This window comes from Kogia breviceps, chromosome 15 (genome assembly GCF_026419965.1).
Source record: "Kogia breviceps isolate mKogBre1 chromosome 15, mKogBre1 haplotype 1, whole genome shotgun sequence".
NCBI lineage: Eukaryota > Metazoa > Chordata > Mammalia > Artiodactyla > Physeteridae > Kogia > Kogia breviceps.
This window is the reverse complement of record NC_081324.1, coordinates 80,586,827-80,614,110: the sequence shown is the minus strand read 5'-3', so window position 1 is coordinate 80,614,110 and position 27,284 is coordinate 80,586,827. Positions and strand designations below refer to the sequence as shown.

The 27,284-nt window shown below is 43.6% G+C and overlaps 1 long non-coding RNA gene across 2 annotated transcripts in view; it reads right to left on the bottom strand.

Moving 5' to 3' along the window:
- Positions 1 to 3,973, bottom strand: part of LOC136792662 (uncharacterized) — a 45,042-nt gene extending 41,069 nt beyond the window's left edge. For both annotated transcript variants that reach the window (XR_010836764.1, XR_010836765.1), the window contains exons 1-2: positions 3,478 to 3,973; positions 1,672 to 1,999 (exon numbers count right to left, since the gene is read on the bottom strand). This is a non-coding gene — a long non-coding RNA (uncharacterized lncRNA). The remainder of the gene's footprint in view (positions 1 to 1,671; positions 2,000 to 3,477) is intronic.
- Positions 3,974 to 27,284: the final 23,311 nt, after the last annotated feature.

The following is a 27,284-nucleotide window of genomic DNA, read 5'->3' as shown; positions in this document are numbered from 1 at the left end:
AAAAAACGTTTATTTCAAACTCTGAAAAAAACAAAAGTTAGGATCATTAGCCTACCTAAAATTGGTTGTTACAGAAACAGATTTCTACAAAGAACCAAAAAAGCAATACTATTCTCATAAGTCTAGTATATGGTTCTTGAAAAATAAAAAGAGAAAACACTACTTTTTAAGTGGACCAAGCACCAAATGCAAATAAGGACCCCTGCGTTTGCTTACCTAAATCTACTACCTCATTATGTAATCATTTTCACCTTACGTGTTTTGCCTCTTTAAAAAAAATAGTGCTAGAATCATGAGAATTGGCCTAGGGAACGGAGAAGAAAATGTAATTAAGGGAAAAGACTACCTTTGCAGTAAGAGATAATTCACTATCAGCTGGAATGGGGAAAAGGGGGATCCTGGATATTAAAAACATATTTTTAAAAACTAAATATATAATCTCTGAAGAAAAAAGTGTATAAATGCAAGTTACTGTTTCAGTTCATATTCTGGGGGGAAAAAAACTAACGACCTGGCTGGATATGTTTTAAAAGCAAAAGGGCTAATTGTGTATGCAGAAGAAATAAATTTTTTAAAATGCCTTTAGATCTTTAAGCATGTGAAAATTTGATTCAAGGAATGAATAAAATACAGTATAGTCAATTTAAGGGTGGAAAAAATGACCAAAACCTTACGGCCCCTCAAATTAATTGAATCTTCATTTTAACCCTAAGAGACACATAACTAAAAAACTTCTATGTTAATCTTTAAACCAATGAGGACTTTAAAGAGTATGCCTTTCATGAGAGAGCAGTATAAGATAAAGTACCTTATGTTTTAAATGACAAAACAAAAGCTTAGGTTTGGCGTACAGAACTGGAGAGGTATTCAATATTAGCTAATGAAGAGGTAGAAAAGATCTTGAAAATGACTTGTTGGTCCTGAACTTAGAAAGGTGCCAATTTTGAAGTCATAACGAAGCAGATGGGACTAAAACCAATCTCATTATGTAACAGTCAAACCAACATTCTCTCAAAGTCCACTCATGTATTTATCTTTCAAACTTACCTATGAGAAAATGTGTTTGACTCCACTGTCTAATAGTGTGTAGAAAATTACAAATGCTTTCTAAAGTAAGGGCTGGTTCTCTACTCCTAAATGTTGAATTTAACTGAAAATCTAGCAGAGTGGCTGTATTAAATTTTAGAAAGAATTTGTCCAAGCAGACATTCTAAAATCAAGGCTGCTTAAAAAACATACTTGCAGGCATAATTTGCAAGGGAAAATTCACTTGCAGGAATCAAATGAAATAGTCCCCTCTTAATCAGATTTGTCACTCTCATTAATACTAAAAGAATTAACAAGGAACTAATAACAATACCTTTAAGGTATTTTTAAGTTTACTTTTTAAAAAAACTAAAAAATTTTAATAACTTTCAGACATACCTAGCAGAAATAGTATAACTGAACCATCTCATCAATCATTAATATTGATTAATGATCAATATTTCACTTTTTTAAAATAAACTTTTTAAAACATTACTTTTTAAATTGTGGTAAAGTATATATAACCTAAAATTTACCATTTTAACCATTTTTAAGTGTACTATTGGTTCAGTACATTCACAGAGTTGTGCAACCAACCTCCAGAAATTAAAAATAAACTTTTAACACTAGAGCTCATATGCTGACCTGAGAGGAGTGAAGATTTTTTTAAAGTTATTTTTTAAAAATAAATTTATTTATTTATTTATTTTTGGCTGCGTTGGGTCTTTTTTGCTGCACGCAGGCTTTCTCTAGTTGTGGCGACCGGGGGCTACCCTTCGTTGCGGTGCGTCGGTTCCTCATCACAGTGGCTTCTCTTGTTGCGGAGCATGGGCTCTAGGCACTCGGGCTTCAGCAGTTGTGGCTCACAGGCTTAGTTGCTCCGCTGCATGTGGCATCTTCCCGGACCAGGGCCTGAACCCCTGTCCCCTGCATTGGCAGGCGGATTCTTAACCACTGTGCCACCAGGGAAGCCCTAAAATAGTTGAATAAGAGTTTTAAACTATTTTATTATTGTCTATCAAGTCAACAGCAAAAAGTCAAATGTAACTTATTCTTTTACAACAGAACCCTTCTTGTTATAGAATTTGAAGATCATTTTCCTTTGTTGAGGACGTGTATAAAGGTTCCAAATGGAATCTAGGATGTGTGTAACTGCACACTCAGGATCACCCTGAAATCTATCACTAATCAAACTGACTGATATGATGTTCCTTTCAAGTTAGCTGTCTCTTTAATCAAGTCCCTCACTGAAGGAATTTGAAATCACAAGCATACATCTATGCAGTAGTACTTCTATATAGACTGTAATTGAATCTTTTTTTTTTAAGAAGACACCCTTTTATTTCTAGGCTTTTACCTCAAGTGAAAATTCAACAATTCAGTTCATCGAGTTGTTTTTTGGCAGTCTACCTACAGGTTTCACAAACCACTTTTCAGAGAGGTATCTCAGGAGTTCATCAACTGGCAAACCTAGTTAACTACAACTAGGCACTCAAGTGAACTACAGGGCACTCACTGGTTTCCTTTTTTCTCCCTGATTTGATATGTCATTGGACTACAGACACATTTCTTACTATAGAAAAGTTTCTGAATCTACATTCTGACCGTTCGACAAGTAGCAGTGATATGGGAGCAGACCAGGGTCAATTTCAGACCTTATTCAGGACTGTATTATTCTCTTGTAACTAAGAATAAGAAGAACTGGTTGCAACCAAACTGAGTAACAACAGTAAATATACAGGCAGAAAAGGACAACAGTTAAAGTTATACGGTTCTCATAGGTTGCATTTGGCCATCCAATTGCATGTGTGAGACACAGAACAGAAACAGAAAAGTACTGTTTAAATACATATAAAAACTGCGGTCCAAATTAAATCCGTAACCATTCGTCACATGATAAGCCCAGGGTGGCCTGATTTCTGTAATGGAACCAAACCTCCTAATCCTTGACTATTTGAAGGCTATCTACAGCTCCTTTGGGGGCACTTGTTTCCTTCCTAGCTGCTGCGAAGTTAAAACAAGGGGCCTTAACTCCAAAGCTGGAAAGCTTTAGGCTAACACCCTGATTAGCGATTAACTACTTCTCTGAAAACCTGGAGCATGTTTTAAGCCTGGAGCATATTCCCGGCTTTCTAATTACTCTGTGTGCAGGCATCACCTCAGTGCTGTATAAATTAGCCGTACTGTAAACTTTACTTTAGATGCTGTGCATAGTACCTATATAGAACGGCCCACGACGGTTGGAGCCCTGCAGGGACCCACTTGCTGAGCAGGGTGGGAAAGTTAGGTGGGTTCCATGAATGATCTCGTCTGATAATCCATAACCCCCAATTCCACCCCCCTTCCAGGCGGTTTTCTTCGAGGTAGGATGAGCAAAGAAGGACCGAGAGCCGGCAGGCGGGTGCCTGTCCCTTCCCCGCCCTCCACCCATCCCCGGAGGGACGTCCTCACCTCCAGCTTATCTGTCAGCTCCTTGTGCATCTGCTCGTACTGCGGGTTCATGTCCTGGTTCCTCTCGAGTAGTGCCTTGCCCACTAGGGCCGCCAACACCAGACCCTTCTGCCGGATCACCGACAGCAGCTCGGGATCCTGGGCGGGCGGCGGCGGCGGCTGCAGTCCGGCCACCTCGGCTAGAGGCCCGGGCCTGTCCTGAGGATGCTCCCCGGGGTCAGACGGCCGTTCCCCGGCCGCCAGCAGGGCCAGCTCCTCTAACGCCAGTTTCCAGCTCCCTAGGGCCCCGGGGAAGGAGATGAGGGCGGCGGCGGCAGGACTCCCGACTGCGACCGCGGCGGACAGCTAGGTGCAGCAGGCGCTGTTCTGCTCTGCGGGTGCTGAAGCGCGGCCGGCCAGGCCCAGGCACAAGGAGGACGAGGCCCGCACGCGCCAAGCCACAGTGGGAAGGGGCCCCGCCGCCTCGCCTCGCCCCTCCTGCGCGCCGCCCGCGTGTGTCCCCTCCCCCGCCCCCGGGCTCAGCTGCTCAGCGCGCGCTGGGGAGGAGGAGTGGGTGGCAAAGGAAAGGCTGAGGAAGGGAAGACTGAGGTGACACGAAGCGGGAGGGATGTTGCAACGAAGAACCGCCGGGTTTTCATCCGCCCTGTTGCTGCTGCTGGGGCTGCCGCCGACGACCGGGCAGCGCTCACGAGGCGGGCTGCGCTCCGCCGTTGCTGCGACGCTCGCTGCTGCTGCTGCTGCCGCCGGCCGCTCTCTGCAGCCGCGCTCCATGCCTCTCGACTCGGCGGCAGCCCCAGCAGCAGCAGCGGCGGCAGCGGCAACGGCGGCTCCACATCGCGCGCCGCACGGCGCGGCCAGCTCCTTCCTGCCAGCCTCTGCTCCTTCAGTTCACCGGGCTGGCCGCACCCCTCTCCTCGCCCCTTGACGGCGCCTGACGCGCGGGGGCACCTGTTCGCTGTGCCCCCGAGCGATTCAGGGGTTCGTGGGTCTCCTCAATGACGCCCAGGAGGCGCCAGCGGCCTCAAGCCCTGCGCTGCGCGCGCCACCTGTGAAGACGCTGGGCTCATCCCTAATGGTCCGGGCGGCTCCCCGGCGCAGCCACGCCCCGGGCCTCAGGTCCACCTGGGGGTGTGGCCCCGCCCCCAGCACGCTCACCTCGAGGTGTGGCCTTCGCGCGCACCCTGGACAAGGCCCCGCCCCCAGCCTCGTTCTCACCTCAGGCACCAACTGGCCCCTGGGCCTCGCTCCCGCTTCTGGGCTGGGCTCTGTGTTCGATGGGTCTCAGTCTTAGGTGGTCTCCAAGGGGACTGAGGACATTCCTCCAGCCACGCATTTTGGGTCTGAGCCCCCGCGAGAGCTAAGCAGTCAGGAGATGGAGCCCTAGAGAGCCATAGGAGAAGAGACGACTTCAGAAACCAAGCATCTTAATGCTGACGACTCAGGGATATAAGGGACCAGCTGCCTTGGATATCAGCAGCCCCGAAAGAAAGGGTTTATGTTGACAAATAAAGGAAAAAAAAACTGCTCACAGAGACTACCCTGGTGGCGCAGTGGTTAAGAATCCGCCTGCCAATGCAGGCGACACAGATTCAAGCCCTGGTCCGGGAAGATCCCACATGCTGTGGAGCAACTAAGCCCATGCGCCGCAACTACTGGGCCGGCGCTCTAGAGTCCGTGAGCCACAGCTACTGAGCCCACGTGCCTAGAGCCTGTGCTCTGCAACAAGAGAAGCCACCTCAATGAGAAACCCGAGCAACGAAGAGTAGCCCCCGCTCACCACAACTAGAGGAAGCCCACGCGCAGCAATGAAGACCCAACACAGCCAAAAATAAATAATTAAATAAATTTTAAAAAAATCGCCCTGGAAGATCATGATTTATGTGATCTTCTTGTGGTGAAAGACACAGGTCTGCCATGTTTACACTGCCTGCCCCACCCTGGGGGCTCTAAAAAAAAAAAGTTTGTTTCAGCTATTTATTTTTCCTTGACACAGACTTGCAGCCTATCTTTCCCAAAGGTCTTTGTCTTGTCTTCCTTAAACTCAATGGTCCTACTCCATTAGACTTGCCTGTTATTGTAAGAATGAACTATTACAATGCTAACCCTAATTTCTGAAGATCTTTCCTCACAATGTTCCCCTGCCTAACCTAATTAGGAAGTGATCATTTTCTACTACAGGTGTGGCCCTAAGTACTATCTTCCTGTGAATAGTCAAAGAAGACCAGCCCAAGTTTGGAGAACTATTAATAATAGTGATTCTTACACTTTTTGGTTCCAGAATCTCTCACTCTTAAAAATCAAAGATCTCAAAAACCTTCGGTTTATAGGGGTTTAGATATATACTGTATTAAAAATTAAAACTGAAAAAAATTATTTATTTAAAATACTTATAATAAACCCATTACATGTTAACATAATGAATTTAATGAAAAATAACTATATATTCCCAAATTTAAAAAAAAAAGAGCAAGAGGAGTGACATTTTTTATTTTTGCAAATCTCTTTAATCTTGGCTTAATAGCAGAAAATGGATCTTTATATCTGCCTCTTCATTCAATGTAGTGATGTTTCATTTTGGTTGAAATATATGAAGAAAATCTGGTCTCACAAAGATTTGGTTGGGAAGAGGAGGAATATTTTAATAGCCTTTTCTGATTGTTGAGGGTATTTTTCTTTGATAACATACCAAAACTCAACAAGTGATAGCTTCTGAAAGGTTAGTCGCAATGTGGAATCAAAAACCATATCAAGGAAATCCATTGATCTTTCTTCCACTTGAAGGGCTCTTTTACCCATGTGTGATTGATTCCTTTTTATTGTTTTTTTTTGTGATTGAGTCTTTCACAGTATGTATCAGTCATTTGGAAAATACTAGTTCCCTAAATTATGCAGATCTTCCAAATATTGTTACATGTCATTATACTATATATTTTAAAATCCCATTCATTAATATCACCACTGATCTCATCAGAAAAGTCTTCATGTGTTGGTGAGCTATCAAGCTCACTGAGGTGGATTTGAGTTTTCCAAAATTCTTATTTCCACTGCAAAGCTCCAACTTTATCATTGGTAACCACAGTGTCTATTGTTTTCCTTGAAGTGACAGTCTTTTTTGTTTTTAATGAGTTTGATCTTTTAAAAAAATTAGTTAATTTATTTAATTATTTATTTTTGGCTGCGTTGGGTCTTCATTGCTGCACGCGGGCTTTCTCTAGTTGCAGCGAGCTGGGGCTACTCTTGGTTGTGGTTTGCAGGCTTCTCATTGCAGTGGCTTCTCTTGTTGCGGAGCACAGTCTCTAGGCGTACGGGCTTCAGCAGTTGTAGCTCGCAGGCTCTAGAGCGCAGGCTCAGTAGTTGTGGACCGTGGGCTTAGTTGCTCCGCGGCATGTGGGATCTTCCCCGACCAGGGCTCGAAACCGTGTCCCCTGCATTGGCAGGTGGATTCTTAACCACTGCGCCACCAGGGAAGCCCAAAAGTGACAGTCTTGCTACATACATTTTTGAGAAAATATCTGCCAAATACCCAAACCTGAATACCATAGTCTGTCTGTCATTCATTCAAGCAAAAATGCTGTTCCATGAAAAATGTGGCTAGTTCAACTCCTAACTCAAACAGTGGTGCAACTCCTAACTCAAACGTTCTCTCAATACAGCAACGTACTTAGGTATGCAGCAGAAGTGCTTTATGGATACTTCCTGTTCCATCACATGGAGTATTAAAAAGTTACGTACTCAAGGATCAGGATTTAATAAGAGTACTGCTTTGTCAGGCACATTCCCAAATGAAACTAGCTTTTTTTCTTCTTGTGAGCACATAGCAGTGAAGAATAACACATCTATCAGTACACTTTGGTACCATTGCCATGATCATGCTGAGGTATCAGTCATGTTATCTACACTGTTCTTTTTGCACCACCAGTGCCATCGTCAACACAGTGAAAAACAAAAATAGTATTAGACAATTAGTATTATGTTTACTAATATGAAATTATGAAATAAGATATGAGATTACAAAATTAGTTTTACTGTTAGTAATATAGTTAGAGTTACTGTCATCGAAATTATAGTGCTTACTTTGCTGACCCTCTGGAAGGGTCTTTGGGACCTCAGGAGTTGATGAACCACACTCTGAGAATTGCTGACTTAGAGCCATTCAAGACAGGTCAACCTTAAGCTAAGAAGAATGAACAAGTACCTCCCCACATGGAAATTAGTGCCAGGATTCAAAACTCATCAAAGCAAAGATGTGAAAACCCTCAGACTTCTAAGAAACTTATTATTTATTTTATTCTGCTTCATACTAGAATAATAGTGGCTAAAATATATTTAGCATTTCATCCCTTAAACCCTTTATATGACATCTCATTTAATCCCCACAATAACCCTGTAATGCTGGTATATAACACCAATATATACTAGGACATGATACTATGATGCTGTCTAACTCTAAAGTGCTTGCTCTTAGTTACTAAGTTTCATATTTTTATCATTTTTGTATTCCTTTAAAATACATTTGCATCAGTATTCCTTTGGGTGCTTGGATACATTGGTGATCTTAGGTATGACACTTCTTAACAGACCATGGATGGATTTCCACATAAATGCTGTCACATCACTAAGGACAAAGCATGAAATTTTCTTTCTTAGAAATCCGGGTATTTGCAAACATGATAACACTGATTAAATGTCCTCAAGTTGTTTATTTTTATTAGCATCTTGACCTGTGAAAACTGGAAAGTGTAAAAGACAAAATATTTTCCAGAAAATTTGTTTTTGAAAAGTCAAGCGTTGAAGAAACATGAAGAGCTGGCAAAACACGTGATAAAGCAGTTTTACACTTGGTATTTTCATTTAGCAATTACAAGTGTGTGTGCGGGTTTTTTTGTTTGTTTGTTTGTTTTTGCGGTACGCGGGCCTCTCACTGTTGTGGCCTCTCCCATTGCGGAGCACAGGCTCCAGACGCACAGGCTCAGCGGCCATGGCTCACGGGCCCAGCCGCTCCGCGGCATGTGGGATCTTCCCGGACCGGGGCACGAACCTGTGTCCCCTGCATCGGCAGGCGGATTCTCAACCACTGCGCCACCAGGGAAGCCCTGTGGGCGTTTTTTAAAGTTTTATATTTTATTTATGAACTAGTCGTGGGAACATAAAAAGTCTCAAAAATTCCTAAAATATTACCCAGTAGCTTTTTATGTTTTTTTTGGAGATGAACTGACTTAACATTTGCAGAATGTGGTGTGTGTAACTCCAGTGATTCTCAACTTGGTTTTTAAGGGAAAAACATTAACTTCAGTGGCTGATGCTCAGTCACATCAGTCTTTAGCCCTGCCCTGCCTGGTGTCGGAGTGCGATTTCTCTGCTACTCATCGCAGGGCCCCAGCTCGCCCTGCTGGGACTCCTTCCCAGCCCCTCCCATCTCTAGGTTCTCACCTTGGCAGCCCCTCACACCTTTCCCTTCACCCTCCAGGGTCCTCTCCTGGGCTTCAAGCCCATCCCACACTCCCTTGTCCCTTTTTCCCTTAGGTTGTTATTAAGATAAAAAGATTTCACATATGGGGACTTCCCTGGTGGTCCAGTGGTTAAGACTCCATGGTCCCAATGCCAGGGGCACGGGTTTGATCCCTGGTCAGGTAGTAAGATCCCACATGCCCCATGGCACGGCCAGAAAAGAAAAAAAAAAAAAAGAAAAGAAAAAAGATTTCACGTATGTACAGCACTTAAAATGGTGCCTGGCACATGGTAGGCACAGTGTGGGTGCTTGATAAATAAGTAAAAAATACATAAAATAACTGAGCACAAATTTCTCCCTCTGACACCATGATCCTTCATACCTTGTATGTCTGACTTTTTTCCCTCTATATGCCTGTTTCCCCCAGGGATTGAACCCATGCCTTCTGCAGTGGAAGCACAGAGTCTTAACCACTGGACTGCCGGGGAAGTCCCTGCCTGTTTCCTTTTAAAATAGATTTATTAAATTAAAAAATCAACTCAAATAAAAATAATAATATAAATGGCATTGGATATAGCAAAATCATGATGGTGGTATGCAAATGACTAAAGTTGGCCTCTAGTGGAGTTATTGACAGTGATGACCTGGGGTTCCTGGATTAGATCCACCATTAACCAGCTGTGTATATTTGAGCAAGGAGTTCAGTGTGTTTGGGCTTTGGTTTCCTCATCTGTATGGTGCAAGGTTGGGCTGGATGATCATCTCTTCATCCCCTAAACCACTGGTTCTCAACTTGGGGTGATTTCGCACCCTGGGGACATTGGGCAATATCTAGAGACATTTTTGATTTTCACAACAGGGAACGGGGGTTGCTATTGGCATCTAATGGGTAGAAGCCAGAGATGCTGCTAAACAGTCTACAATGCATAGCACAGCCTCCCACAACAAGAATGATCTGTCCCTGAATGCCAGTAGTGCTGAGGTCGGGAAACCCTGATCTAAAACAATAGGCTTGGACTTCCCTGGCTGTCCAGTGGTTAAGGCTCTGCGCTTCCACTGCTGGGGGCAGGGGTTTGATCCCTGGTTAGGGAACTAAGATCCCACATGCTGCAAGGCGTGGCCAAGAAAATCAATCAATCAATCAATCAACTAAGATCCCACATGCTGCAAGGCGTGGCCAAGAAAATCAATCAATCAATCAAACAATATAGGCTTCTACAATCTGACCATGGGATTTGTTGCCCGAGAAATACATAAGTGGGTTATACACAAGAGAGGCTGCGACGTGAGCCCAAGTGTGCCTTTGGCTGCTCTTAGGAATTCCCATCTGGAAACCAGCCCGTAATAGAGCTATACTGCTCAGGCAAACACATAAACAACAAGATCCTTCTGTTTGGGGCTGAATGGCTCCCAACATTGATTAGATTTCTCTCTACTTCCCCCTCCCTCTTCTAGTGATTTGGTGGTCTCCACTGCTCAAACTCATCAGAAAACAACTGCTTCATGCTCAAGAGTTGGCTATTTTTGGTTCTTCCAATGCCCAAATCTAGAAAGATTTGTGATTTAATTCTGTGTTCACATTTTCCTGCTTTTCAGTGATCTTGGCCCTAAACACACTACTGATGTGTTTTGTACATAAAGCAGTCATCTGACGCTATTTTTAGACATTGTCTAGTTTTATTTCATTTCAAGAATTTGCCAAACATCTGTTATGTCTTGTTCTTCCTGCATCACACTCTGATTTAATCTGTTGGCAGGCAAGTTATTTGACTGATACTCTGCTCATAGTAACACTGTTTCTTTTTTTTTTTTTTTTTTTTTGTGGTATGCGGGCCTCACTGTTGTGGCCTCTCCCGTTGCGGAGCACAGGCTCCGGACGCTCAGGCTCAGTGGCCATGGCTCACGGGCCCAGCCGCTCCGCGGCATGTGGGATCTTCCCGGACCGGGGCACGAACCCGTGTCCCCTGCATCGGCAGGTGGACTCTCAACCACTGCGCCACCAGGGAAGCCCAGCTCATAGTAACACTGTTTCTTAAGTGAATTCCCCCCACCCCCATTTTTTCAGAGTAAACTGATTGTAGAATAGCGTATCATCCGGTGCCAGAACACCTGAAAACTTTTGCTGGTGGATAGGTAAAATGCCTTTAATCTATTTTTCGTAGTTTGTGTTATCATTGCTACAACTACCCTTCTTGCTCTTGCTAAAAGCCTATGTGGGCTTCTTGGTGCCTTTCTGTGATAAGAGGACTAGGTTCAATCGCATGCTCTGCAGACCGTAGTTATGTGTGTGTCTGGGGCGTATATGTGGGCATGTTAAGTGCTCTGGGAAGATAGTGGGAGTAGTGCACCAGTTGATATTGGTAATTTAATTTATACTTGACAGTGGCTGGGAGAAATAAGATCTTATTGATGGTTAAATTTTTATGGGTGAATTAATTTTTTTAAATTCCCAAGTTGTAAAGAAGTCCAGTGGATTGTATAGTTATCAAGGCAGTTGTCCAGTAAGTATTTATTAAGTAAGCATCAGAAGTTGGTATGGGTTTGGTATTAACATTATGTGAGCCCTTTAGGATTTATGAAAACACAAATCCCCATCCTCAAAAAGAATTCCACCATAGCTTGTGTAAGAGGGTGTGGTCAAACTGAGCAGTCACCAGTCTCCTATGGCTTGTCTATAGCTCACAGCAGAGGAAATATAATATAGTGGATAAGAACATAGTTTCTAGGGCAACACGGTTTCAAGTTGAGGCTCCCCCAGTTACTAGCTGAATAACCCTGGGTAAATTAGTTAATCTCTCTGACTACCATGCATTATGTAAGTAAATAATCTTTTTCACTAATGTGTTCTTAAGGCCTAGCACGGTGCCTGGGATAGAGTAGGACCTCGATACATTTTAATAACGCATGATGTAGGTGAAGCACTTAGTACATTGCCTAGCACAGAGTCAGTGCTCACTCAAGAGGTTTAAAAAAAATACCTTGACCTCAGAATGCCAGATGGGTTCCATATTAACTTGGTCCGTATGGTTGGTATTAACCTCTTCATTTATCTAGAACATTAATTGTATAGAAACTGTGGTGTTGGATATTATGTAGGGGAAACAAAAATGTATATGTTATGATACTTGCCCTCAAAAAAGTTTACAATTTAATAAATAATAAAAAACATGAAGAGAAAAAACTATAATTATAACCAGTATTGAATTATATTAAACAGTATATCAAATGCCTTATACATTATGCTATGTGTTTTTTGGAATTCTGAGAAGGGAGGTATTATTAGATAGAGTGGCACAAAATTACAAGTCTGTGTGCTTTTTATTATCTCTATAAGCTGGCGGTTCTGAACAATGTCAGTGGCAACATACTCTCACCTCCCCCTTGGCATGTCTCTGACAATATCTGACAAAAATTGATCAAGGAGCACTTCATGACTGTGGCCCTTAAAGGACATAGGGGATTTTATGGGCAAAGATGGAAGGCAAGGCAAGTAGAGAGAACAGCTTCTCCAAAGACACAGGGGCAAGGACATTGTGTTTGGAGAACAGCCAAGGAGGGAGAATAAAGTTGTAAAGATAAAGATAGGTTGGCACTGACTTGCAGAAGAAGGAAAAATGCCATTTATTGAGTGCCTACCATGGATGGCCAAAGGATTGGCTTTCATTATCTTGCTTAAACCTTACAATAATCTTTCCAGATGAGTATTATTACCCCCATTTTATAGATGTGGAAACCGGTTCTGAGAGGGTCAGGGTCTTGCCCCAAGTCCTGCAACTAGTACAGGGCAAAGTTGGTATGTGAGCAGAGATCAGTTGGCTTATAAAACCTGTGGTCTTCCCACCTATGTAGCCTTGAATGCTAAGCCAAAGACAGTGGGGGGCCACTGGAGATTTTAAAATCGTGAAGTCATCTGAATAAAGCTGTAGTTCAGGAAGACTCATCTGGCACTGGCGTTGAGGGTGAGCTCACCGTGGGAGCTGGGAATCAGGGAGGCCAGTTATGAGGCTGCTGGAAGAGTCTAGATGAAAGGGCTGATGGAAATGGAGAAAAGATGTCAGAGAGGCTGAAAAGAAAGAATTGCTAGGGGACATTCCTGGTTGCGCAGTGGTTAAGAAGCCGCCTACCGGGCTCCCCTGGTGGCGCAGTGGTTGAGAGTCTGCCTGCCGATGCAGGGGACACGGGTTCGTGCCCCGGTCCGGGAAGATCCCACATGCCGCGGAGCGGCTGGGCCCGTGAGCTGTGGCCGCTGAGCCTGCGCGTCCGGAGCCTGTGCTCTGCAACGGTAGAGGCCACGGCGGTGAGAGGTCCGTGTACCGCAAAAAAAAAAAAAAAAAAAAAAGAATCCGCCTACCAATGCAGGGGACACGGGTTCGAGCCCTGGTCCGGGAAGATCCCACACACCGCGTAGCAACTAAGCCCATGCTCCACAACTACTGAGCCTGTGCTCTAGAGCCTGTGAGCCACAACTACTGAAGCCCACATACCCTAGAGCCCATGCTCTGCAACAAGAGAAGCCACCGCAACGAGAAGCCCGCGCACCGCAACGAAGACTAGCCCCTGCTCGCCACAACTAGAGAAAGCCTGTGTGCAGCAACGAAGACCCAACGCAGCCAAAAAGAAAAGAAAAGAAAGAAAAAATTGCTAGGACTTGGAGACTGATTAGAGATTAGTGAGTGGGAGTGAGGAAAAAGACGAGGATGCAGACATGCCTCTGAGGTTACTAACCTGGACAGCAGAATGATGGTGCTATTGCCAGAAACAAGAAAGCCAGAAAAACAGAGAGAATCACAGAAATAGGCCCTTTGATCTGTCTATGGCTGAGGACACCTGGCCTATACAGAGAAATAAGACAAGCATGTAATCAGTATAAAAACAACAATTCTAAGAGTGAGTTGTTGATGAGATATTGGTCAGGAATTATATCACTGGGCTTGAAAATGAAAAGAGTTTCCTCATCTGGAAGAAAACTTCTTAAAGGAAGCTACTGAATGGAAGAGAAGGGCTAGAATACTTGACAGGAGGAGAAAGGTTGTTCTTTGTGGTTGGAAAAACATAAGTCAAGACCTGGGGATAGGAAACAGCTAACCATGGCTCCATGCCTGCGGGAATGGGAGTATTCCCTTTTACTGGGCCAGGGTGACTACAGGTGGAGTGACCATTTCCCCCATCTCCCCCAATTCCCATCTGCAAGCAAAGAGCACTGGACTTCTCTTCCCGACAGCCCACTCCACTCACCCCCCCTCCCCCATCTAATACAGGAAAGGATTAGGGAGAGAAGCAGTCCTCCCTGATAGGTTTAGAAAATAATTGCATAGAAGAAAGCTGTATGCATGTTTTATTATACATTTGCATTTACAAAAATCAAGAGTTTGCAAAGGCTTATATTCAAGTAGGCATATGGAATTGCCCAATTAAAAGAAGATGGTAAGGACTCAAAAACTGGTTACAGAATTTAATTGAAGAAAAACCAAGCAATACATCAAAGGTATAAATCTGCATTTCCTTGGGGTCTCAACTGTGTGATTCAGCTTTATTCAGTAAGTGGGTCAGAAAACTGTTAATCCTACAATGATTTTGTTCAACTGCACTCAGCTGGTACATTTCTTTCTTGCAGATCTTAAAAAACAAGTATGTTAATATTGTTGAAGTTGATGTTAACCCAATAGCAAATTGCTTTGTTTATCAACCATGAATAATATATTTATTTTCTTGATTGAAGTCTGTCCTTTTAATTGGCAAGTAGTGACAATATTGTTTGTGGTTTTACTTTGAAATGTTGTGTTTTGTGTTGCACAGCTCTATGGTATAATAGATACACTGATACTGTGTAATAGGGAGTCTCAGCCAGAATGAAATTTAACAGGATAAAACATTGCACTGCAAGGGGACAAATGTAGAAGCTGAGATATATTGGTTTTGTGGAGACAGAACTCAGGTTTAAAAACATAAGCCATGGGCTTCCCTGGTGGCGCAGTGGTTGGGAGTCCGCCTGCCGATGCAGGGGATGCGGGTTCGTGCCCTGGTCCGGGAAGATCCCATATGCCGCAGAGCAGCTGGGCCGGTGAGCCATGGCCGCTGAGCCTGCGCGTCCGGAGCCTGTGCTCCGCAATGGGAGAGGCCACAACAGTAAGAGGCCCGCGTACCGCAAAAAAACATAAGCCATGAGTCAGCATGGAAGAGCTACTTTTTTCAGTGTGGTAAAACTCGTATAACATAAAATTTACCATTTTAACCATTTTTAAGTGTACAGTTCAGAGGCATCAAGTACATCATATTGTTATGCAACCGTCCCCACCATCCAACCATAGAACTCTTTTCATCTTGCAAAACTGAAACTCTGTACCAATTAAAATCTAACTCCCCATTCCCTTCTCTCCTCAGCCCCTGACAACCACTGTTGTACCTTCTGTCTCTATGAATTTGACTATTCTACGAAACTCAAGTAAGTGGAATCGTACAGTATATGTCCTTTTGTGACTGGCTCCTTTCACTTAGCATAATGTCCTCCAGGTTCATCCATGTTGTAGCATGTGTCAGAATGTCCTTCCTTTTTAAGACCAAATAATATTCCATTGCATGTATACACCACATTTTGTTTATCCATTCATCATTTTATAGACGCTTGTGTGGCTTCCATCTTTTGACTATTGTGAATAATGCTGCTATGAACACGAGTATACAAATATCTCTTTGAGTCCCTGCTTTCAATTCTTTTGAGTATATACCCAGAAGTAGAATTACCAGATCATATGGTAATCCTATTTTTAATTTTTTGAGGAACTGCCATACTGTTTTGCACAATGATGGGAGAGCTATTTCAAAGTCATCTGCCATTGAGATGTACATTCACTCCTTCACTCTCCTTCTTTCAACAAACATTACTGAGGAATTGCCTTGTATAATGACTATGCTAGGCTTTATAATGTTTATAGATAAGACTTATTCGGTGGCACAAAAGAGATCTGTAAAATAAATATACGGTGTATCAGAATAGAGAAATACAGTCACTCCTAAGACAAAGCAAGGCTTGAATTCAGGGGTTCAACACAATTTCAAAAAATTTTGTCTATCAGAAGAGACGTTGGTCTATTTGAAAGCATAAGAAAAGGAGCATCACAGAGGTAAATATCAAGAGTCCTGGGCTTCCCTGGTGGCGCAGTGGTTGAGAGTCCGCCTGCCAATGCAGGGGACACGGGTTCGTGCCCAGTCTGGGACGATCCCACATGCCGTGGAGCGGCTGGGCCCGTGAGCCGTGGCCGCTGAGTCTGCGCGTCAGGAGCCTGTGCTCCGCAACAGGAGAGGCCACAACAGTGAGAGGCCCGCGTACCAAAAAAAAAAAAAAAAAAAAAAAAAGTCCTATTCATATGGCTCAGCCATGGACTTCTAGTATTACAGAATCATTGGCAAGAAGGCAGAGTGTGTCTAAAAAAACTAAACATTTAGCTCATTTATCTAATTCTCTTTATTCTAATTATATGCTCCTTAAGCTGTGCTCTGATTGCAATTTGGTTTCTCTGCCTACAAAGGGAAAATGCTGTTATGCAAACCGCAGCAACATATGGTCTTTGAGAATTTACCTTTCTCATCATGAATTAATAATTTGGCATCCTGGCTTTGAACACTGGACGTAGTAATCTTAATTAATGTGAGTCCTATACTGAAATATGGACCTGCTCCTGATGAGCTGCCAAATCAGATTTCTAAGTCTTTTACACCATAGACCAGGGCCAGGCCATGACCTCCCTGAACCTCAGTTTTCTTATCTGAAAATGGAGTTTACAAACAGTGCTTACCAGAAATAAGATTTTAAAAACAACAACAGTGCTTGCCTTATGGAGTTGTAATGACTAGATAAATAAATTCATGTAAAGCGATGAGAATAGTGCCTTGCACAAAATAAACACTATATACGTGTTGAATCTTGTTATTGATGGGAAATTCTCCAAGGCATTATTACCTTATGAACATTCTTTATAGACAAAGTCTGACCCCACGGAGCACGTTTGCTTCTTTTCTGTTGGAATCTGCATAACTCATATTCTCAAAGCACAAGCAAAGTTGTGAGGGATTTATCTGGATTGTCTACCGTTACCTCTTCCTTTGGTGCCCCTCCCTCTGTTTCTAGGCACCCCACACCCACAGGATTTTGTACTCTGGCAAGACAAAGCCAGCACCCCACAGGCAGTACCCCAAGCTCTGGCCTTCTCATAACCCAGCTCGCAAGTTCCTAAGGACTGGCTGGGTCATCACTGTAGCCAATATGAGAAACTGACTGATGTCAATGAAGTCAGGACTGATGATGACAGCGGATTACACATGTGTATGTTTTAACCTTCCGGAAAATTTATTGCCAACATCCAAAGGAACGCTCTCAAATTGTAGAATTTAATTGACTGAGATTGGCCAATAGGGAAAAAAGCCTTTGGGTCATATGAGGCCAATTTGGTGGCACCTCTGAGGTCTGTTGTTTTCTCTACTGTCCCTCGAAAGAATTCTGAGCCATTACAGAAAGATAACTTTTGCTCTTGTGTGAATTCAAGGGGTTTTATGAGATTTGCAGGACTTTGGGTGAGACTAGGGAAATTCTTGGGCTAAATTAGGGGTTTCCAGGTGTGGGTGAGCTGCTGAATAGTAAGTATAAGGTCTTTCTGGGGCAGGTGAGGAAAAGTAAAAAGAAAGGGAGCTGGTCTGAGCCTAGGACAGACATTGTTTCTTTGGAGCAAACTAGGCTTGGTCCAGGGGACCTGAAGCAAAGAGATGGACTGGCCACCTTTCACTTTGCTGCTTTCTAATTATAAGTCAGTATACGATGCCAAACCTAGCGGATGGTTCAGAAAATCACAAAATATGGTCAAACAATTGGTAAATAGATCTTGGAAAATGTGAATGAATAGAATTATTTAACCAGAGATATGAAGATTTATTATAGGAATTGGCTCACATGAGTATGGAGACTTGAGAAGTCCCACGATCTGCTGTCTGCAAGCTGGCAAACCAGGAAAGCTGGTGGTGTAATTCAGTCCAAGTCCAAAGGCCCGAGATTTGGGAGGGCTGCCGGTGTTAAGTCTCAGGTCTAAAAGCCTGAGAATGAGGGCTTCCCTGGTGGTCCAGTGGTTAAGACTCTGCACTTCCACTGCAGGGGGCATGGGTTCGATCCCTGGTCCGGGTGCCGCACGGTGTGGCCAAGAAAAAGAAAAAAAGGAGACGGTCAATGTCCTAGCTGCTCTGCTCAAGTGGAAAAAAGCAAATAGAAACTTTCTCTGCCTTTTTATTCTGTTCAGGCCCTCAGTGGATTGGGTGATGCCTACTTGCATTGGTGAGGACAAACTTCTTTTTCAGTCTACTGATTCCAATGCTAATCCCTTCCAGAAACACCCTCACAGACGCACCCAGAAATAGTGTTTCACCAGCTATCTGGGCATCTCTTAGCCCAGTCAAGTTGACTCATAAAATTAACCATCACAGTGGTGATCAATTGTTCGTTAATTGCACTGAGGGTTTTAATTAAACATCAAAGAAAACTTTCAGAAAATGTTGGTTGCCTGACTCTGGGATCATTTACTGAGTTTACAGGCTCTCTGGACACCTTTAAAAAACTGGGGAGGTGGGCTAGGACGGCTTGGATGTGGCCATGGTGAACATCTAAATATGAATGAATGATACACAAAAGAGCTTTTCATTAGTCTATTCTGCCTTATCTCTATTATAATTAACAGAAGTTAGTGTGTGTTGACCGAAGCTCACCCACTATAATGGTCATATATGTCAACATGTAGTGAAACATTTCCAGAAAGTTCTTGCCCTTAATTTAACGCTTAGGTTATTAGGGTAACTGGCCTTCTTTGAGATGTCTGCAGATAGATCAGGATAGTTTGTTTCAGCTGTGGAACGTTTTGACAGTGAAAAGTGAAGGATACAATTTAATGTCAAAGACAGCTGTGACTTCCATGATAAAAATTACTTTTTTCCCCACACAAATGGAATTTGACTTTAAAGCTAAGATTAAGTCTCCAGGATTGAAGTTAGGTTAAGGATGCTTATTAGATTCTTGTGTAATAGATATTCCAAATGAGGAATTACCACAAACTGTTACTCTAGGAAATGAATTCATGACCATTTCTTAGGGATGGGAAGCCTTTCTATGTCAAAGCCACCTAGAGGAGAGTGGAAAGTCCATTGTTCACACAGGTTTGGGCCACTAACCTCAATTACCCTCCATTCACTTTTTCTTTGAAGTTTTGAGTAAGTGGGACCTTATTTTGGGTGGGTGCAAATATAGGAGAGAGAGGAAGAGGCCAGAGGAGAAACAGTGGAAAAATTAAGCAAGGAAATTGTTTGATCAGGGGGTCAGATCAGAGCCAGCTGTCTCAGTAAGCTAGAAAGCTTTTATAGGATCAGAAAATCAGAAACCTATATTTTTCAACTCGGCTTTTTTCTTTTCTTGCTTTTGGTACTTCCTGTGTTTACTAGTGAAGCTTCTTTTGAAAACTATAGATCAGCTCATCTTGCTAAAGGGAATAAGAGAAAGGGGGTTTTAGATTTGTCCATGTTTCAACCAATTAAAGGAAGAGCTATGGAGAAAATCAGAGATATGTTGGATTTTTTTGTTTTGTCAATTTCTTTTTCTCCTTGAAATGACCGGGGAAGTCATTTAAGGTATAGAATCATTGTACAAAACCGAGAACATGTACGGTATCACATACAACTGCTCTCATAAAGATGGGTATGTCCGAAGAGGATACAGTTAACAACTTTAAGTTATCCTACAGCTCAGTAAATATTGCACCATAACAACATAACTTTTAGGGTTGATTGGTCTTTTCAGAGCACATCTAGTATAGTCAACTGGCATTATTTCAAATGATGATTAAAAATGAATCTTCTGAGCTTCCCTGGTGGCACAGTAGTTAAGAATCCGCCTGCCAATGCAGGGGACACGGGTTCGAGCCCTGGTCGGGGAAGATCCCACATGCCGTGGAGCAACTAGGCCCGTGCGCCACAACTACTGAACCTGCGCTCTAGAGCCCGTGAGCCACAACTACTGAGCCTGTGCCATAACTACTGAAGCCTGTGTGCCTAGAGCGCGTGCTCCGCAACAAGGGAAGCCACCGCAGTGAGAAGCCCGCGCACCACAATGAAGAATAGCCCCCGCTCACCACAGCTAGAGAAAGCCCCCACGCAACAACAAAGACCCAATGCAGCCCAAAATAAATAAATAAATAAAATGAATTTTTTAGAAATGCTTTAAAAAAATGAATCTTTTGCAGTAGGGAGTTCTTACTGTTATTTATTTTTTAAGCCTCCTTCCCAACCGCCATGGTACAGTTCTGTTTATTTTAGGAAACATGCATACGATTTGCCATTAATGTATTCAGTATCAATTATCCACTTGCACACAGCTCTGTGTGGGTGAGTTGCAGTGTTGAGAATTTCCTTAAGAAAATGAGTTCTGAATTTTAAGTTTACTTTTATCACTTTCTTATTTCAGCTGGCTACCTGGGGTAAAGAAAAGCTCAAAAGACATCTGATGCTGCTTTTAACTTTTGGCTTGAGTCATGCAGATTGGATTTAACTTTAATAAAAACAGAGGAAATAAGCTTTGAGTGTACGTGTTCGTCCAAATTTATAGGTCTTAGACAAGAAGCCCAAGTTGTTTTTAAAATTCATAGAAAATGTACTTTTCATTCTTGCTGTTTGAAATCTCAGGTATTGCTTAGCCTAAAACAACCAGGCCAACCAAATGATGTACTATTAATTTCTTGGCAAAATTTTTAAAATCTCTACCCAACCTCCCCTCCTAGGGTCTACTTCTCCCTTGTCAGCCCCTGCTTTCGCCTCATCATCACAAAGACACCCTCATCAGCTTCAGCATGGTAATGAGCTGGCCCCCTGCCTACCTCTTAACCTTATTTTCTTTCATCCTAGAGACTGTTTCTCAAAGTCCTGTTTGTGATTAACAAACCTTGGAGGTGTTCTGATTTGTAAAATTTGTCTCCCTAAGGAGACAGTGGTTGGTTCATCCTCACCTCTGTCTGGATATGGAAGGAGTTAAGCCAATGAAAGATTAAAAACATCTTGGAGAAAAACATCTTAGATCTGGCTTTGTATCCAAAAGAATTTAAATCAGGATCTTGAAGAGATATCTGTATATCCATATCCACAGCAGTATTATTCACAATAGCCAAAGGTGGAAGCAACACAAGTATCTATTGACGGATGAATGCATAAACCACATGTGGTATGTCCACACACTGGAGTATTATTCAGCCTTACCAAGAAAGGACATTTTGATATGTGCTTCAACATGGTTGAATCTTGAGGACATTATGCTAAGAGAAATAGGACAGTCTCAAAAAGACACATATAAGGTACCTAGAATGGTCACATTTCTAAAGACAGAAGGCCGGATGGTGGTCGCCAGGCTCTGGGGAGAAGGAGGAGTGAGGAATTATTTAATGGCTGGCTCTTGAGTTTGCCTTGCAAGATGAAAAATTCCGGGGATTGGTTGCACAATGCTGTGAATATAATTAACGATACTGAACTGCATGCTTAAAAATCGTTAAGATGGTAAGTTTTCTGTTATGTGGATTTTACTACAGTAACAAATCCTGGAAAGAGGAGTCAGTGAGAAACACTGACTGATGCCAAGTTGGAGACCGTGACAGGGAGAGACAAGCGTTGGGTCCTGGACACCGATGGGGCTGTTGTGGTTGGCACCAGCCGTCCCCCTTCGGGACTGAAGGGCACTTGTCACAGCTGACACTCCCCCGTTACCAGCCCTCGGCTGTCAGCCTTGTGTGGGAATCGCCCTCGGCAGAAGAAAGCCATCCTACCCAGTGTCACAGCCACTTTCCCAGGGCAGCTCGCATCCAATGAGAGCTCAAGGCAGGGGCAGAAAAGGCCCAGTCCTCTTGGCCCCAGATGCGGACAGCTCTGAAGTGTAAGCCCAGCTTCGGAGCTCCCTGAGGGGTCAGCTGGAATCTCGCTGTGACTACGTCACAACTTCTCTCTCGGTCCCATCTTGCTTCCTTCGCTTGCCCCGCAGGTGTCGTGCTGAGAGCCTTCTCTAATAAACTTCCTGCCTGCTAAGCTCAGCGATTAAGGGTCTGATAGAGGCACATCACCAGCTAAGACACCAAGGCCAGCAGTGGTGGTAGCCGAGATGGAGGTGAATCCAGACGGGGCAGTGGAGGAGGAAGAGAATGGAGGCCAAGTGCAGCGGCAGGGGCCGCGGCTCAGCCCAATAATTCCCGCTTCCAAGTTCACCCTCAAGAAGAGAGACCCAAGGGGCCATGGAGGAGCCGGTCCACGGAGGAGAGTACATGGCGACGGGCTGCAAGCAGAGCAAGAGGTGGACTCTGGTAGACACAGAGTTGTCCCATTCAGACCCCTCTCCAAGGAGGGACTTGCTGCCCAGCTGTGAAGAGTGCGGTCAGCAGATGGCCTCCAGCTGTCAGCTCCTTCCGGGTCAGCCTCTCCTGAGATCATGCCCTTCCCAGGGCGGCCTGCATCGGGGCTAAAAGGATGAGGGCGTATAAAGGGATAGTTGTTTTGTCCTAAGAGCTTCAACACAGGACAGGTACTTTTTTTTTTTTTTTTTAACATCTTTATTGGAGTATAATTGCTTTACAATGGTGTGTTAGTTTCTGCTTTATAAAGCACAGGTACTTTTTTGTGTGTGTGGTACGCGGGCCTCTTACTGTTGTGGCCCCTCCCATTGCGGAGCACAGGATCCGGACGCGCAGGCTCAGCGGCCATGGCTCACGGGCCCAGCCGCTCCACGGCATGTGGGATCTTCCCGGACCGGGGCACGAACCCACGTCCTCTGCATCGGCAGGTGGACTCTCAACCACTGCGCCACCAGGGAAGCCCAGGACAGGTACTTTTAACTGACAGTCTTAACCTATCTCATTGTCTACCACATTGTAGGTCCTCACTAAATGTTTGTTGAATGAATAATTCAAATTCAACAATATTGATTAACTACTATGTGTAAGGCATTGTTATGCTGGTTATACAAAAAAAAAAAAAAAAAAAAAGAAATTCTGTTTTCCGTGGGGCTTATTGGCCAATGCTCTCAGAGCTTGCACATGGGCCCGTGAACAAAGGAATGGAGACCGTGCCTTCCTCAAATTACACCCAATGATCCACTTGCTGATTCTGTGCTTCTCATCCCTGTAACCTTGGGCTCTCTAGGGCAAGAGTTTCTAATTTTTGGAGGAGCACTTAAGCAGGGGGGACACAGGGAGCGTTCCACTGAATTGCACGTTGTGACAGCACTTAGTCACTTTGGGCTCCTATGTCATTGAACCAAAAGACAGAGAAGGGAATTACTACATGACCTGGGTTCATCAGTTCTGATTGCCAGGGGGAATTACTAGGGTTGCTGCTACAGTTGGCTCTTGAACAACATGCGTTTGAACTGCAAGGATCCACTCATACTCGGATATTTTTCAATAGTAAATCCTACAGCACTACTTGATCCAGTCCATAGGAACCACAGATACAGACAACCAACTATAAATTGTATGTGGATTAACCCCCTTGTGGTTCAGGGTTCGACTGTACTTGACAGGGGCAGGATAGAGAATGTCTGGAACCCAGAGGATTCACTACTGTTATCACTAGATGCTTCTATGCTTTGGATACCTGTCAGTGGGCAGTTACAGTACTGTGACCTGGCAAGGACACAATCACTCACACCCTTTGGGAATGAATGTCTGGACACCCCACCAGGCAAATCACCCTGACCAACAAAAGTACTAGCTGAAGATGAGGGAAATGCAGATGGGTAGTAGAGGAGGGAGATGATAAGTGAATTATGGCCCTAGGACTAGCTACAGCAGTAGAGTCTGTGTATTAGTTTCCTCTTGCTGCTGTAACAAATTACCACAAACTTTGTGGCTTGGAAAAACACAAATTTATTTTCTTACAGTTGTTTAGGTCAGAAGTCTAACATGAGTCTCACTGAGCTAAAATCAAGTGTCATTAGGGCTGTATTCCTTTCTGAGGCTCTAGGAGAAAATCTGTTTCCTTGCCTTTCCCAACTCTTGAGAGGCTGCCCACATTCCTTGGCTAGTGGCCCCCTTTCTCCACTGCAAAGCCAGCAGTATAGCAGCACTCTGACCCTTCTTGTGTTGTCATGTTTCTCTTTAACCACAGCAGGAAAAGGTTCTCTGATTTTAGCGATTCATGTGATTAGTTTAGGCCCACCTGGATAATCCAGGCTATGCTTTCCTTCTCCAAGTCCTCAACTCTGTCACATGCAAAACTCCTTTTACCGTGTAAGATAACATACTGACAGGTTCCAGGGATTAGGACATGGATATCTTTTGGGGAGTGGGGCGTTATTCTTTCTACCATAGACTGTAACTTGTGTCACTGATCCTCTTGTCTCAGCCTTCCTGGAGTTGGTAACTGTCACCTCCCTGAGACAAACTCTGTGACTGACTCAACTCGTTTCTCTCCTCTTTGGGAAAGAGTAAGGACAATGTGTCTCTTACAGATACAATGGTGGCCTAATGTTACCCTATGGAAAGGCATGAGTGCACCTGAGTCATGCAGGGGAACTGCACCTTATAAACCTTTCCTGATTCCCTCAACTACCATCTTCTTTCTTTGCTCCCGATCAGCTTCCTACCCACATTGAGTTGTCTTTCTACCTCTGGCTTTGATGCAGTGCCATATCATGGAAAATTTCCAGCCTGGAGGGCTTCAAGGTGCCAGGTTACACAACCAGGAAGTGTAGGGAAGTTAGTTTCCCAAGTGATGAGTCTTGACCCCTGGGAAGTAGGAGATGGGAGAGAGCAGGGCAGATACAGCCCGTCCCCTTCCTACCCTTTGCAGACCCGCTCTTAGCTGTGGTTTTTCCTCTGACCCCTCTGGAAAAGACTGTCTGCCAAGCAAACAAACTCAGCATCCTGCCGTGGATGACTGGGATAAGTGGCCACCATGGAAGTGCATCACATTGCTTTCCATCTTTCCTCACCTCCTTTCTCTCTCTCTTTTTTTTTTTCACATCCTCACCTCTGTAGGGTTTTACCTCCTAAATAAGGTGTTAGCACTTTAATCCTGTCTCAGTCTCTGTTTTCTAGAGGAACTGAGGAAAGGAATCTTTGATTATGTTAAAGAGAAGGTTCATAATATCAGGCCTCTGGGTGCTTAGGAAGAAAGTTGTAAGATCATAGAAAACACTAAAAAGAAAGGTCCTAAAGCCATACTTCCCTGACTTAAAGACTTTTGTTGAAGCAAGCCTCTACAACTAGGGATAAAAAAGGGAATGTAGCCTACTTAAATGTCACAGTGACACAGAGAATGTCAAGACAGAGGGAATTCAGAGCTTGAGAGAGAAATTCCATAAAGCCTTCCTTCCTATAAGCTACAAGCTAGTTTTTCATCCATGCTTCCATCTCTCCATCCAACCACCCATCTTCTATTGAGCACCTCCTATGTGTCAGGTACCACATTAGGTGCTGATGAAACAGCAGGGGAGAGAGAGATAATAATCCTGGTCCTTATGGAGCCCACATTTAGCAGGGAAGACAGAAAGAACACATATAAGTGAGAATTGCAGAATCAAAGGGGAGAAATTTTTTTAGTAGATTTGGTGTCAAGAAACAGATGGTCTCTTATTACTATAAGCATATGAATGGAAATAAGGAAGGCAGAGATCACAAAAGGCTGCCAGGCCTCATGGGAATCCAGATAAAAGCTTCCGAGCCAGGCTCCCTGAATGTATGGAAACTGGATCTTGTTGGGTTTCCAAATGACTAGATTGTAGGCAGGAGCTGTAAGGCCTTTCAGACCCAGTGCTGTGATTCCAACTCTATTATTTCATGACTAAGCTACTGTATCAAACAGACCCCCAAATACACGAGCTTAATCAAGTTAGAAATTTCCTTCTTTCTCACATTCTTGTCCAGAGGTAGGAGATGGTCCAAGGAGATGAGGCTGCTCTGCTCCAGGAAGCTGAATGGGGACCCAGGTTCCTTCTGTGTTGTTGCTCTGCTATACCGGGGTGGGTACTGTCTGTATCTACACAGTCCAAGCTGGCTCTCCAGCACTGCATCAGCATTTGATCCTGTGGGAAGGGGGGAAAGGGAGAAATTGAGTGGGCAAGCCGCTGAAGTGGCACGCTTCACTTCCACTCACTGACAAGAACTAGTCCCATGACCGCTGCTAGTTCAAGGGAGGCATGGAAAGAGTCTCTATCTGGACTAAAACTCCTGGGATGGTGGGTGGGTACTATTACTAAAGGAAGAAAGGGAGAATAGATACTGGATAAGACTGCCAGAATTAGAACATAATAACCCCAGTTAACTTTGAATTTCAGATAAACAACAATTTTTAGTATAAGTATGTCCCATTTGGACATATTCATTGTTTATCTGAAAATTATTTGTCATCTATCTGCAATTCAAAGCTAACCATGTATCCTGTATTTTGTCTGTCAACCCTAATAATGGGACACAAAGAGCATTGTCACTTTTGTCACTGGTATTGTCTTTTGGCATTGATTACAAGCGAGCCATTAAGGCAACCCAGATTCAAGGAGAGGGATTAGAACAACTCTTGATGAGGGAGTGACAAGGTCACATTGCAGAAGAGTGTGTGTGATGGGAGATATGGTTGTGGCCATCTTTGGAAAACACCATTCGCCTTACATGTTTTGTCTCATTTGAGCAAATCAAATGTCACCCCTCTTAAACATTAGTTTCATCTTTCTCTTGCATCAAGTCTATTAGAGTTCTCCTGACCCACCCTGGGCTCTCTCCCAGGAATCTGAAATTGGAAATAAAAAGGAATGAGGTAAGAGGAGACATGGAACAAAGTGATGTTGATGGCAATACTCTGGAGAAAAAGTTCATGAGCTGCTACTGAATTCTCAGAAATCACCCTTGGTTTCTTCCTTTTCTAAATTGTAGTTGTTCAGCTCTTCTTTTGATGCCACAAAATACCCCCAGCATCCTTTCATTAGCTTCCCCTTCTCTCTCGCCCTGTTTTTCTTTTTTGGTTTATGCTAACCATAGGACACTTCCATTAATTGCAATCAAAATTTTGTGAGCAAGACATTGCATACAGCCAAGTTTAACCTTTAAAGAGGTATAAAGGAGAGCACGCAGCTCATTGGGGAATATTTGTCATTTCTTCTGAGGGATCCATGAAAGATATTACGTTTGTCAGCAAACGGTCTGTGTTATGAATAAATAAGAGGTATAGATATATGGTGATAGCTTTCACTTCAGTATTAGAAAGGTAGAATTTGAATACATTTCCACCACTGGACTGGCCAAGAAAATACTGACCAGTGAAAATTTGATTTACTTTTCTCTCCAATCTGATAAAAGAGGTGGGGTGG